At 44.2% G+C, this 12,147-nt stretch overlaps 1 protein-coding gene across 13 annotated transcripts in view; it reads right to left on the reverse strand.

Moving 5' to 3' along the window:
* RHBDD1 (rhomboid domain containing 1) overlaps positions 1–11,694 on the reverse strand; it is a 105,706-nt gene extending 94,012 nt beyond the window's left edge. For all 13 annotated transcript variants that reach the window (XR_008557441.1, XM_054723122.1, XM_054723124.1 and 10 more), the window contains exon 1: positions 11,464–11,694. The gene's annotated coding sequence lies outside the window, so the exon portion shown is untranslated. The remainder of the gene's footprint in view (positions 1–11,463) is intronic.
* Positions 11,695–12,147: the final 453 nt, after the last annotated feature.

Raw genomic sequence — 12,147 nt, forward strand, 5'->3', positions numbered from 1 at the left:
GGACTTTTTGAAGGGAGAGGGCCATATTTATGGTAGCACTTGTATATTTTTGATTATATAAGGTGTAAAATTGTGCTATTTTATTAGGTTCCTATCTCTCTTTTTTCTTTTTAATCCTCACTTGAGGATATTTTTTCCATTGATATTATTTTATTTATTTATTTTTTTAGAGAGAAAGAGAGATTGGAGGGGAACGAGGAGTGGGAGGGAGAGAGAGACAGAGACAGAGAGGAGAGAGAGGAGAGGGAGAGAGAGAGAGAGAGAGAGAGAGAGAGAGAGAGAGAGAGAGAGAGAGAGAGAGAGAGAGCTGAGAGACATATTGATTGGTTGCCAGGGGATGGAGCCTGCAACCAAGGTATGTGACCTGACCGGGACCTGTTGGTCCATAGGCCGACTCTCTAACCACTGAGTCAAACCAGCCAGGGCCTAGCTCTTCTTTTTAATGTACCACTGACAAAGTTTTGGGGTGTTTTGCTCCTAATACTATGTACCCCATAAGCTCTGTGGATTTTACTGCCTGATTGTGCTCGGAATGGTGAGTTTAGGAATGTGTATGTCATATTCCCGCAGAGCTGACAACCCTAGTAAAGTGTGCAGGAGAGAGGACCACCTACACCCAGGAACCACTGCTGGTTAGTCCTTATTATCCCACTCCCCCGCCATGTTTACCACCATCATCCCATTCTTCAACCAAATCCACCAAAGTTAGAGGCTCTCATCACTCAAATACTGAAAATACCACATGCTCTGAACTTTCTCTGGCAAATTAGAATAGGAGGGGACAAATTCTCTCAACTTATCAAATATGCCCCTATTGTTACGCCTTCTCTACCGAAAGTTGTTTTGCCATCCTTCACGTGGAACTTAAAAACAAGATTCATTTAATTCAGGGCATTTGTTTATTTGACTACACATCCTAAATATGCCAGGTTTCCCATCTGATTGCAATTACTCAATGACACAGACATCTGTGTTTGGCCCTATGCTTTTACGAAGAGAATTCAGTGTAATATTCTGTTTGAGTCTACCAATTTCCTCAGAGCAGTACAGAGTAAAAATAAGAACCCAAGGTCAGATGCTCCGACCACACATGCAGCACAGTGAACACGCCGCATTTACATGCATTGTGCACGTTTCGCCTCTAGACAGCACACAAGGTCAAACCCCTAACTGTCAGTTACAATAAGCTCCCAAACTTCTGGTCGATTACCTGGCTAATAATAAAAGACAAGGCTATGACATCATCGCAGTTATAATTAATTTACACAGGTCAGCTTCCTGTTAATCAAATACATCCTTAAGCGCATTTAATTATTGTTCACCTAGGAAGCGACACCCAGCTCTGTTAAATGAAAAAAGCAACCTTGCTGGACTCGGCATGAAAGGCTGCCAGGCTGCTCTACGGCACACAGGACAACACGCTTCACAGAGCGCACCCTGCACCGCAGGAGGGGCTGCCGCGTTCACAGCAAACAGGAGCACAGGTGACGGGCGATGCGACACATCTGAAGAGTTCCCGAACATAAAGAAGTTGTCAGGCAGCTGGGGTAAACAGACAGGCTCTGGGAAAAGACATGTCCCCGGGTTTTTTGTCAAGCTGACGCACAGGGCTGGCAATATTAACGTACGCAGAGTGTAGGACAGTGTTTGAGGGCGTGGTCTTTTTGGTAAAATCTCTACGGTACACCAGCTATGTGACCTTAGGAAAGTCATTTAACGGCCATTTCCCACCTGTAAAAGGAAATAATGCAGGCATATTTGGTGTTGTGAGCATTAAATGAGATTATATTGAGATTATTTATATTTATAAACTTAGAAGTGACAGTGATTTTAACCCATATAAACAAATAAATTAAGACAACATAAAAAATTTTAGATAGCTTTACAGTATTTTTATAACTTAGTAACCAATTAGGATTTTCTGGGTTTTCTATGATTGCACTTTTTTTTTAAAAAAAAAATACTTTTATTGATTTCAGAGAGAGGAAGGAAGAGGGAGAGATAGAAACATCAATGATGAGAGAGAATCATTGATCAGCTGCCTCCTGCACACCCCCTACCAGGGATTCAGCCAGTAACCCAGGCATGTGCCCTGACTGAGAATGGAATCATGACCTCCTGGTTCATAGGTCAACACTCATACTGAGCCACACTGGCCAGGCCCACTTTCTTTTTTTAATCTTCACCAGATGATATGTTTTTATTGATTTTTAGAGAGAGCAGAAGGGAGAGGACAGAGAAAGAAAAAGAGAGAGAGACATCGATTGACCCCCCTCATGTGCTCCAACCAGGGATCAAACCCCCAACCTAGGTATGTACCCTGACCTAGAATTGAACCTGCAACCTTTTGGTTTAGAGGATGATGCTCCAACCAACTCAGCCACCTGGCCAGGGCTATGATCCCACATTTTTAAACCGCTTCATGATATTCAATTACACACACATTATTTTAAACAATATGGGTGTTTGGAAGACACATGAAAGTAGAAGTGAGTCTCTAACTACAATACATTTTATAATAAAATGTCAAACCACACTTTCTGTCAAAATTATCTTTAAATCATCACAACATTTGAAAATTTAATGATCCTCCATTTCAGAATTTTTTAAAAAATCTCAAAATGTCAGATGGCCAAATTTTTATTTTCCCCTCCTTTTTAAAGTGTTACTGTCTTAACAAAAATGATTAGATTATCTTTATACATGAAAAATGAAACTACTGGATTTTGTACATAGTCCTGACTTTTGCTCCACAGCGAGGTGAATTAGTGCCAACTCCAATTTTGATCCATCACCACGTATGATATCCAATATCAATCATAAGCCAGTTCCTTCTCTCACAGACTACAAGCTTTAGTGTAATGAGGGCTCATTAAAGTTCTTCAACTGACAGCCCATCAGACATAGGGCCTAAACCAGCAGACATGGGGAGCAGCAATGCCAGCATCCCACCATCTCTCCCTTCAAGAGGATTTAAGTAATTCCACCCAGTTGCTCCATGCCAGATTTCTTTGTCTACCTAAAATCAATGAAAAAGTGATAGCCACCACACCCTTTAAATTAATGTGTGTAAGGATTGTTGGTGAATTATTTATGTAACCGAAATCTGCCCAGTATAAGAAGTAGTCAAGACTTCAGAGATGTTGTTTCTGCTCCCAGAAAGCACACAGGATGTCCACTAATTACTAGGTGGTAGGGACAGCGTGGGGATTTTGCCTGCCCAGCATCAATACCTCATTCTTTCAGTAATAGGAATCTACCTCAGACCTCCACTGGATGTGGTCCTCAGGGGACCCAGCAATCAAAAGGGCCAGTGATCAGAATTGGAATAATAACTCTCTCCCTGGAATCTAAAACTTGTGTGTAGAGACACTAATACCAACGACTCCTGGAGTTGACACTCAGAGCATTAACTTAAAAAATTTTCCAGCCCTAGCTGGTTTGGCTCAGTGGATAGAGCATCGGCCTGTGGACCTGAAGGGTCCTGGGTTCAATTCTAGACAAGGGTACATGCCCAGGTTGCACCTCCATCCCCAGCAGGGGGTGTGCAGGGGAGAGCCGATCAATGATTCTCTCTCATTATTGATGTTTCTATCTCTCTCACCCTCGCCCTTCCTCTCTGAAATCAATAAAATATATTTTTAAAAAAGAATTTTTTAATCTACTAGGTCTATGCAAACCTTGAGACCCCACCAAGCTGCTGTCTGTAGCCTGGTGGTTTGGCTTTTCTGTCAGTTCTCTGAGCTTACCCATACACTTCCAACCTCTTGCTCTTGAGTTATCTGGATGAACTAGTTAACTTAGTTTTTGTTGTTTGCTGTCAAAGATCCCTACCCAGAATAGTAAAGCATTTGCCAAGGACTGGCAAGCAAATCCTAGTTTACTTCAAGCATTACCAGCTCTCATTTTCTACTGAGTACAATATTCTAGCCCCTAGAAGAATCAAAACATGGAAGGTATAAAAGCAATATCTCAAAGGTCTGCTCCAGGCATGCCCTCAGAGAAAAGAGTGTACAGTGTAAGCACGTGAGTGTGAGAGTAACTTCTGCATGAGTAAGGCAAAGGCCTCTCAAAGTCATATAGTTAGTGCAAACACTTGGACACTGGATGAAGAATATCATTTCAAAAGGAAAAACTTTTGTTCTAAAATTGTCTTCTATTTATGTAAGGTTTATGTTTTCAAAGACACTTCTAAGTATTGAAGTGATTTTCAAAACATCACACTCCCTGACTTCGCTCCTCACTGAAAATAAGACTCATTTAAACATTTAATAAAATGTTATCACTTGATGAAAACTTCTGACTAGAACTTTTGGACAATAAATCAATTAGATTCATCCACTGAAAGAAAAGAAAAAAAATGAACGATAGCCTCTTGAATCTCACAGCCTTAAGGAAGGATCATGGAAGTATCCTGCATGCTTTTCTTTGGAAAGATTTATTTCTTCGTTTTCACCATCATGCAATTCAATCACAGACATAAATTATCACATTTTAAAAAACCCCACCAATATCACCTTTCCCTAATCATGAGCCCAGGGAAGAAAACTAATGAATGTGAAATGACAGCAATAAAAGCGTTTGTATATAATTTTATATCTCGGTGTCTATATTCCTTCATATACCTAATAAAAGAGTAACATGCTAATTGACTGTACGTTTGCGACGCCCACCAACCAATCAGGAGTGAGTATGCAAATTAACACAACAAAGATGTTGGTTTAATTTGCATATGCAGGCATCGAGCGGCGGGATGCTTGTGTCGTTGCCATGGCCACGACGCAGGGGTTCTGCACCACCCCAGCTGCTCTGGGCCTCTGGGCAGCATGGGAAGGCAGAACGGCTGCTCCGACCAGAGCGAAGGCAATGCCAGCAGCCAGGGGAGGGGAGACCCATTCTTGCATGAATCTTGGTGCATCGGGCCTCTAGTCCTGTATAATAAAAGCCTAATATGCTAAGTGTCCGGTTGTCCGGTCAACCAATAAAAGCATAATATGCTAATGATATGCTAAGGCTGCTCAACTGCTTGCTATGACATACACTGACCACCAGGGGGCAGATGCTCCATCTGGTAGGTTAGCTTGCTGCTGGGGTCTGGCCAATCGGGACTGAGTGAGACAGGCCGGACATGCCCTAGAGCCCTCTCGTGTCCCTCCACGGCCCCGATTGTGCACTGGTGAGGTCCCTCAGCCTGGCCTGCGCCCTCTCACAATCTGGGACCCCTCAGGCGATGTCGGAGAGCCGGTTTCAGTCTGATCCCGCAGGCCAGGCTGAGGGACCCCACTGGTGCATGAATTCGTGCACTGGGCGTCTAGTTTAATAATATCTGAGCATCCACTAAGGGGCAAGCACTGTCCTTTTAGGCAACCATAGCCTAGAAAGAGAAGCAAACACACAAACAGCAATAATATAGTGTGATAAAGCAATATAATAGAACTGTACACTGAGTGGCCAGATTATTATGATCTCTGAACGCGTAATAATCTGGCCACTCAGTGTACTTCTCTTGAGTACCTCATTCATTCGATATCAAAGATACTATAAATTGTGCACCTGATCAGTTTTCCCCTTTGCACTGGCTGTTAGAAAGCTCAGGGCAAATAGGTGGTTGATCTCCACCAAAAGTCTAGAATACTTTTGGTACCCATTTGATACACAAATACACTGAGTGGCCAGATTATTATGCGTTCAGAGATCATAATAAGCTGGCCACTCAGTGTATATAAAAGTGCATGGAATGTTTAGAATGTAGCAAAATTAATTGTCAAAGTTTTATATGATGTGTGGGGGGAGAAATAAAGAAAACACTGGGGCAGGCATTGTCCTGTGGGCAATGGGGAAGGAGATGAAATGACCATTGAAATTCATAATCAAAAGCTGTGGAGCAATCTCACAAAAATAAAAGGATTTAAGTCATCACTTGGTGAATATATAGCTACAAGCTGGAAATTTAGAAATCTGTAAGGTTTCGTATTAATACAAAATTAATACACCTTGAAAGAAAGGAGGAAGTCTTGAAAACTTTGCTATGAAGGCAGGGACTTCTGGTACAGGGCAATATGCACATTATTTATTTCTCCATTTGTTCAAACTTAGAATCACAACTGATTCATTATAACACATAATTGCAAATCGCTGCTATTTGTAACATAAAAACAGTATCAAAATTTCTTTCAGTGTTGCCCAAGAGACTTTCCTCAAGGAGAAAACATCCAAAATTAGTAGTAGCTGGCAACTCTCTCTCCCCCATTCTCTCTCCCTATATACTATGTATATAGAACTGAAGTAATTGTAATATGTATATAAATTTCACTCATAACTCTCCTGATATTGACACTTTGAATTAAAAATGCAAAAGCAAGTTAACACTATGGAGAAACAGCTGTTATTCTTATGACAACCCTCTTGGAGCTGAAGCCAGATTTGCGGTCAAATCTGGATGCCATCGCTTACTGGTACGTGACCGCGGGCAAATCATATAATCAATCCTGCTGAGCTTCTTTACCCAGAGATGAGAAAAACTTCCCTAACTTCCTGGAGTCATTGTGAAGACTAGATGAAACAGCGTATTATGCGAAAGCAATAAGCACACCCCCAAAGTTTATTCTCCATTCTCCCTTCCTCTCCATAAAGTAATGAGCCTCCCCCCCCCCATGAAACTAAGCTTTATTGCTTTATAACTATTATGTGCATGTAACAATGTCCAAGAAAGTAGATGGTAACTAACACCAACATGGAAACCTGAATGCATTCGTGGTTAATTGGCTATCATCTAGATCCCAAAGGGCTCTTGCACACTATCTATTGCTTCCCAGAAATTCGATACATTTTCTTTTCTGAATACAGCCAAAATTATCCACAGGCTTTGAAATGTCACCATCAGGATGCTGCACAGAGCAGCTGGTTGACTGAAAGTGACGCCCCTCCCCCACACTCCAGCTGTCACCAGGAAACCCTCCTCAATGTGTAAAAAAAGACAATGCGATATTACTTCCCCTATTAATAACAATCTGATTCTTAGCATTCATTTGAAATTATTTTTCTTATGAAAGCTCACTATCAACTAAACATTAACTCTAAGAAAAATCTTTTATCATATAAATGCAAACCAGATTCTTCCGTACAACAAAAAACCCCAGGGGCAGTAAACACAAGTAATGTATTTCCATGGACTCCTTGTTTCTTTTTCTTTGAGTCATTTGTAATGCTAAACAACAGCCAGTTAAAATATTAAATAGCTCTAACAGTGATACAGCTGCCCATACTTGCGGGATTAAAAAAAAAAGCTTAGATGAATTCTCAAAAAATGTACATAGACACCTCTCTATTTTTGTAAAATATGGGTCAGACTAAAGGTTGGATTTTGTTTTAAATAATCACTCCTCTGCATGAGAAGCTGCAGTATACTACCTGTTCAACACTGCTGAAAACCTTAGGCATTGTTTTCAGAACACGTCTGTGATTCTCACTCACAAGAATTCTTACTGCCATGACTTTCTTAGGTGTAGCTCATCTCCTGAGGATTCCTATCCCTCAGACAAAGAGTTTCAGACCCGTGACCTGGACTCCTAGGTCCCAGGGACATGTCTCAGGTGTGTTCCTGCAGAAGCCCTGTGCCCTTCATTAAAGCCTCTTAGCTCCTGAGCGCTACAGGTGAGATTCTGCTAAATAGGGTTCCCTGCTTTTAAAAATATCTGAGGCCCACTGCTTGGATGACAACAACTGCAGCCTAAAAGTAAATCATTTTAAAGCATCATTTATCTTTTAAAAAGAATGTTTACATAAACATGCACATATCTAACTTTACATGAATGTATATATTTACCCAATCCCCATATTGCAAGTAATTATGACCTGGTATGACTCCTTTCAAGTATTTTCCATGCTCATATATTTATATATAACATATATATATTAGAGGCCTGGTGCACAAAATTCATGCACGTGGGAAGGGGGTCCCTTGGCCCCGGCCTGCGTCCTCTCACAGTTCAGGAGCCCTCGGGGATATCCAACTGACAACTTAGGGCCACTCACCAGGGGGAACGGACTAAGCCGGCAGTCAGATATCCTTAGCACTGCCACAGAGGTGGGAGAGGCTCCAGTTACTGCTGTCGAGCTCACCAGCCGTGAGCCTGGCTTCTGGCTGAGCAGCGCTCCCGCTGTGGGAACACACTGACTACCAGGGGGCAGCTCCTGCGTTGAGCGGGATTGGGCCAAAACCGGCTCTCCAACATCCAAAGGGGTCGTGGATTGCGAGAGGGCACACGCCAGGCCAGGGACCCCACTGGTGCACAGTTGAGGCCGGAGAGGGATGTGGGAGGTTGGCCAGCCAGAGAGGGACTGTGGGAGGGCTCCAGGGCGTGTCCGGCCCATCTCACTCAGTCCCAATCAGCTGGACCCCAACAGCAAGCAAAGCTACTGGTTGAAGCGTCTGCCCCTGGTGGTCAATGCATGTCATAGCAACTGGTCAACCAGTCGACTGTCTGCCCCCTGGTGGTCAGTACACATCATAGGGAGTGGTTGAGCGGCCTTAGCATATCATTAGCATATAACGTTTTGATTGGTTAACCAGACAATCGGACACTTAGCATATTAGGCTTTTATTATGTAGGATATATGTACATATATATACACACATATAAACTTTTATCACACACATATAAACTTTTTTAAAAAATGGAACAAAAATGTTCACTTTGCTATCTATCATTAAGCATCCATATTGAAAAATAACAATATCAGAGCTAATAGTATATTCTTATACTTTGGTGCATATTTTTAGTGAGGTCTCATCTCCTCTAACATAGTGCCCCCTTCTATAACTGATTGTCCCTGTTAACTAATTGAAGAAATTTAAATATTAATCACCCCTGACCTTCAGCTTCCAGTAAGCACCCCAAAAAGTCTTATGGAAGTTGCTCTGGATGGTGATAAAACTACAGTGTTTTTCTACCATGTTTAGAGTTTTAACTTTATCCAAGTGTTTGCTTTCTTTGGGTCACTATAATGTGAAAGGTTTGACTTTTCACTTCAGCATCTATGATCATTTAAAAAGAACAGCAGTGCAGTTAGGTAATAAAACGACCTCATTCATAAGAGGAAATGAATGAGATAAAGTTAGGTTTGAGGTGGTAACTACCTTTTCCTACTGTCTGCCATGCAGTAGTGACTGAGCTTCTATGCCTAACACCTGGTGGACAGGTTTTGCCCTTCATTTCATTTTATCCAATGTCCTGAGGCAATCACACACCATGACTCCTATCTGACAGGAGAGGAAATTAAGGTTGGGAGGATGTGAACTTGTCTAATGGATACAATCAGTATGCAGCAGAGGCAGGGTTCAAAGCAGGGTCTTCCTGACCCCAAACCCCTGCTATAGAGCTGCCTTTCTGAAACAGAGGACAAGAAAAATGTGGGGGCCTTTGGAAAATGAATGCTTCATTATGGGACAGCATTACCAAAATTATTTGTAGCAGCTGATATCCGACGTGACTCCTGTTTATCTGAAAACTCGCTCACCCACGATATCCAGGAGCCACAGCAAGGTCCTGGGAGCAGTGTGCTCTAATTCAGCCTTTGGTTAGGCCACAGAGTGGCACTGACTCTTCCCAACACTGGAATGAGTCTAGGCTTTAAGGCACCTGCTTCAAATCCTGAATACTTCTCTTTCTCCCCCAAAAGTGGCCCCCTGGAAAAGGAAGGGGAAAGCTGTGAATACCACTGCAACTGATGATCTGCAAAAACCACAGGTGGCTGGCACTCCGAACTTAGCTCTTGTGATGCTCCCGGAAAACGGAGGCATGGAGAACGGGTGGGAGGCGGCCTTCCCCACTATCTGAGCTGTACAGTCTGACATTTGGGAAAGGAAGATAAGGATGGAAACATCTCCAGCCTTGTCTTATGCTTGCAAGTCACCGCTCCATAATACTCCGCAGACCTAAGGCTAATCTCTGGTCAGTTATCCATTCTACCTTCTTTACCAAATTCTGGATCAAAAAGTATAATTCAGCTGGAGACCAGAAGGCCAAAAAATTTTAAAGCACTTTTTAACAATAACTAATGTGATTCTTAAAAATTCTCCAGCCACCACAGCACTGGTATGAGATAGTACATATTACTATAACTTTTAACTGAATATCCTGCCTCCAATAAACAACCTTGATTCTGTAGAATATAACCGGGAAGGCACAAACAAATAAAATGCCATCTAAGCAGTCATCACAATATCCGTGCACTACAACCCATATCTAACCCAATGAAGACCCTTCCACCAGTCGATGTATAGATTTTATATAGTCAACGGTTATTAACATCTCATCTTTGAGTGTTTTCTATGTATGCTGGTGTTAAACACGTTTCCTGAACTTTCACATTGAATACTTAGACACCCTATGAAGTAACCTTTCAGTAACTTGTCCAAGATCCGACACCCAGGAAAGGCCCCACATGGATCCCTTCCATTCTGTCAAATTCCACGGTGACTCCCAATGGCTGCTCTTTATCAATATGCCAGTAATTCCCAAACTTTAGCACCCAGGTGCACTGGGATCAACCGGAAGGCTTGTTGAAATAGATTTCTGACTCTGTAAGTCCCCCAAATTTACAAATTCCAACAAGTTCCAGACTGATGCTGATACTAGTAGTCCAGGGACAATTTAGGAAACCAATGTAGAAACAGCAAAATGTGACATATACATTTAAGACAGTAGACAGACTTTTAAGAAGACATTCCAAAGGGGAAAAAAATAGAAAAGAGGAAAGTCCAGCTGTCACTGAGTGTACTGCAAAGGGACCTACACGTATATAGATGGCTCAATCGTGACTAAGCGATGATTCCTTTTGCGAGCACCCCGAGTCTTGGAAAGAGATGCTGATCCGGTTTTGGAGAGGCTTTGAAGGTCTGGGCGGAAAGGGGTTAAAGGGATGGGTGGATTTCCTATACCCAGTGAAGGGAAACACCACTCCTCGGGTTAGGGGGTTGGGGCGTGCTTGCACACCGGTAGTTCTGAGAACAGAAAGTTACTGTTCCAAGTGCAACTGAAAGTGAAAGCTGTTGCTGATGCAACGTCGCAGTAAGCTCCTGCTTTCAAAGACAACCCTTCAGGACCCCCAGGGAGCTACCCCCATCCTGAGAGCCTCGGCAGGTCATTCCCTGTAGTCGGCCTCAGGAGAGCGGGCGAAGAGCACCCCGGCAGGGTCGCTCTAGGAAACGCCCTCCGCGATCGCCCATCTCCAGGGTGCCTAGGCTGCGGAGGCTACGCCTCCAACCCGCACCCGCACCCGCGCCTGTCCCCACCCCCTCCCCTGCCACATCCTCTCCGGTGTCCCGGGCCCTACGGGGACGCCGCCGACAGTCGCCCCGCAGCCCCCGCCCCGCCGCCGGCGCCGCGGCCCTGGGAAAAGTCTAAAAAAGCCGCGCAGAACCGGCGCCGCGAACCGGACCAAACAGAGGCGGAAACTCACGTTCTCTACGGCCCGCCGGCGTCCTCACGTCTTCGCGCGCGCACGTGCGTCATCACGCACCGGCGGCGTCGAGCGGCGCTCCCCTTCCCCGGGGCCCGGCTGGCGCGCGAGAGAGTGGCTGATGTTGCGGCGCGTCTGGGGCGGCCCGGGTTGGGGAGGGAGGGCTGTGAAGCGGGCCGGCCCACGCGTGGCGGCGGTGACAGGCGGTGGCTCCGAGGGCACAGTGTGGACTCATCCTGCAACTGCGAGTGAAAGGGGGATGATCATGGTCTCCCCCGCCCTGAAGAACGACCGTCCTCTGCCGCGCGTGCGTAGAGCAAAAGCAAACTAGCGACCTGCGTTGGAGGGACCAGACTTGGAGACATGCAGCCAGTGGGATATTTGTCTTTCTCAGTTTGGCTTATTTCACTTAGCATAATATTTTCCAGGTCCATCCATGCTGTCCCAAAGGGCCCAAGCTCCCCACCTGCTGCGAGGAGTCAGATGCTGCTGATGAAGTGGATGGTGTGAGAGAGAAACTTACACCTTCCTGAGTTGTCACACAGCCTGAGAGCTGCCTATCAGGGCGGGACCCACGGTTACCAAGGACGCCCCCCAAACAAGGTCATGGGTGTACTTTTCACTCCCCAAAGCTTGGGTCTGCGACTGCACTTTTTAGTCTGTTTGTCCATGTGAGGGCCTTAG

Source organism: Eptesicus fuscus, chromosome 11, assembly GCF_027574615.1.
Source record: "Eptesicus fuscus isolate TK198812 chromosome 11, DD_ASM_mEF_20220401, whole genome shotgun sequence".
Classification (NCBI taxonomy): Eukaryota; Metazoa; Chordata; class Mammalia; order Chiroptera; family Vespertilionidae; genus Eptesicus; species Eptesicus fuscus.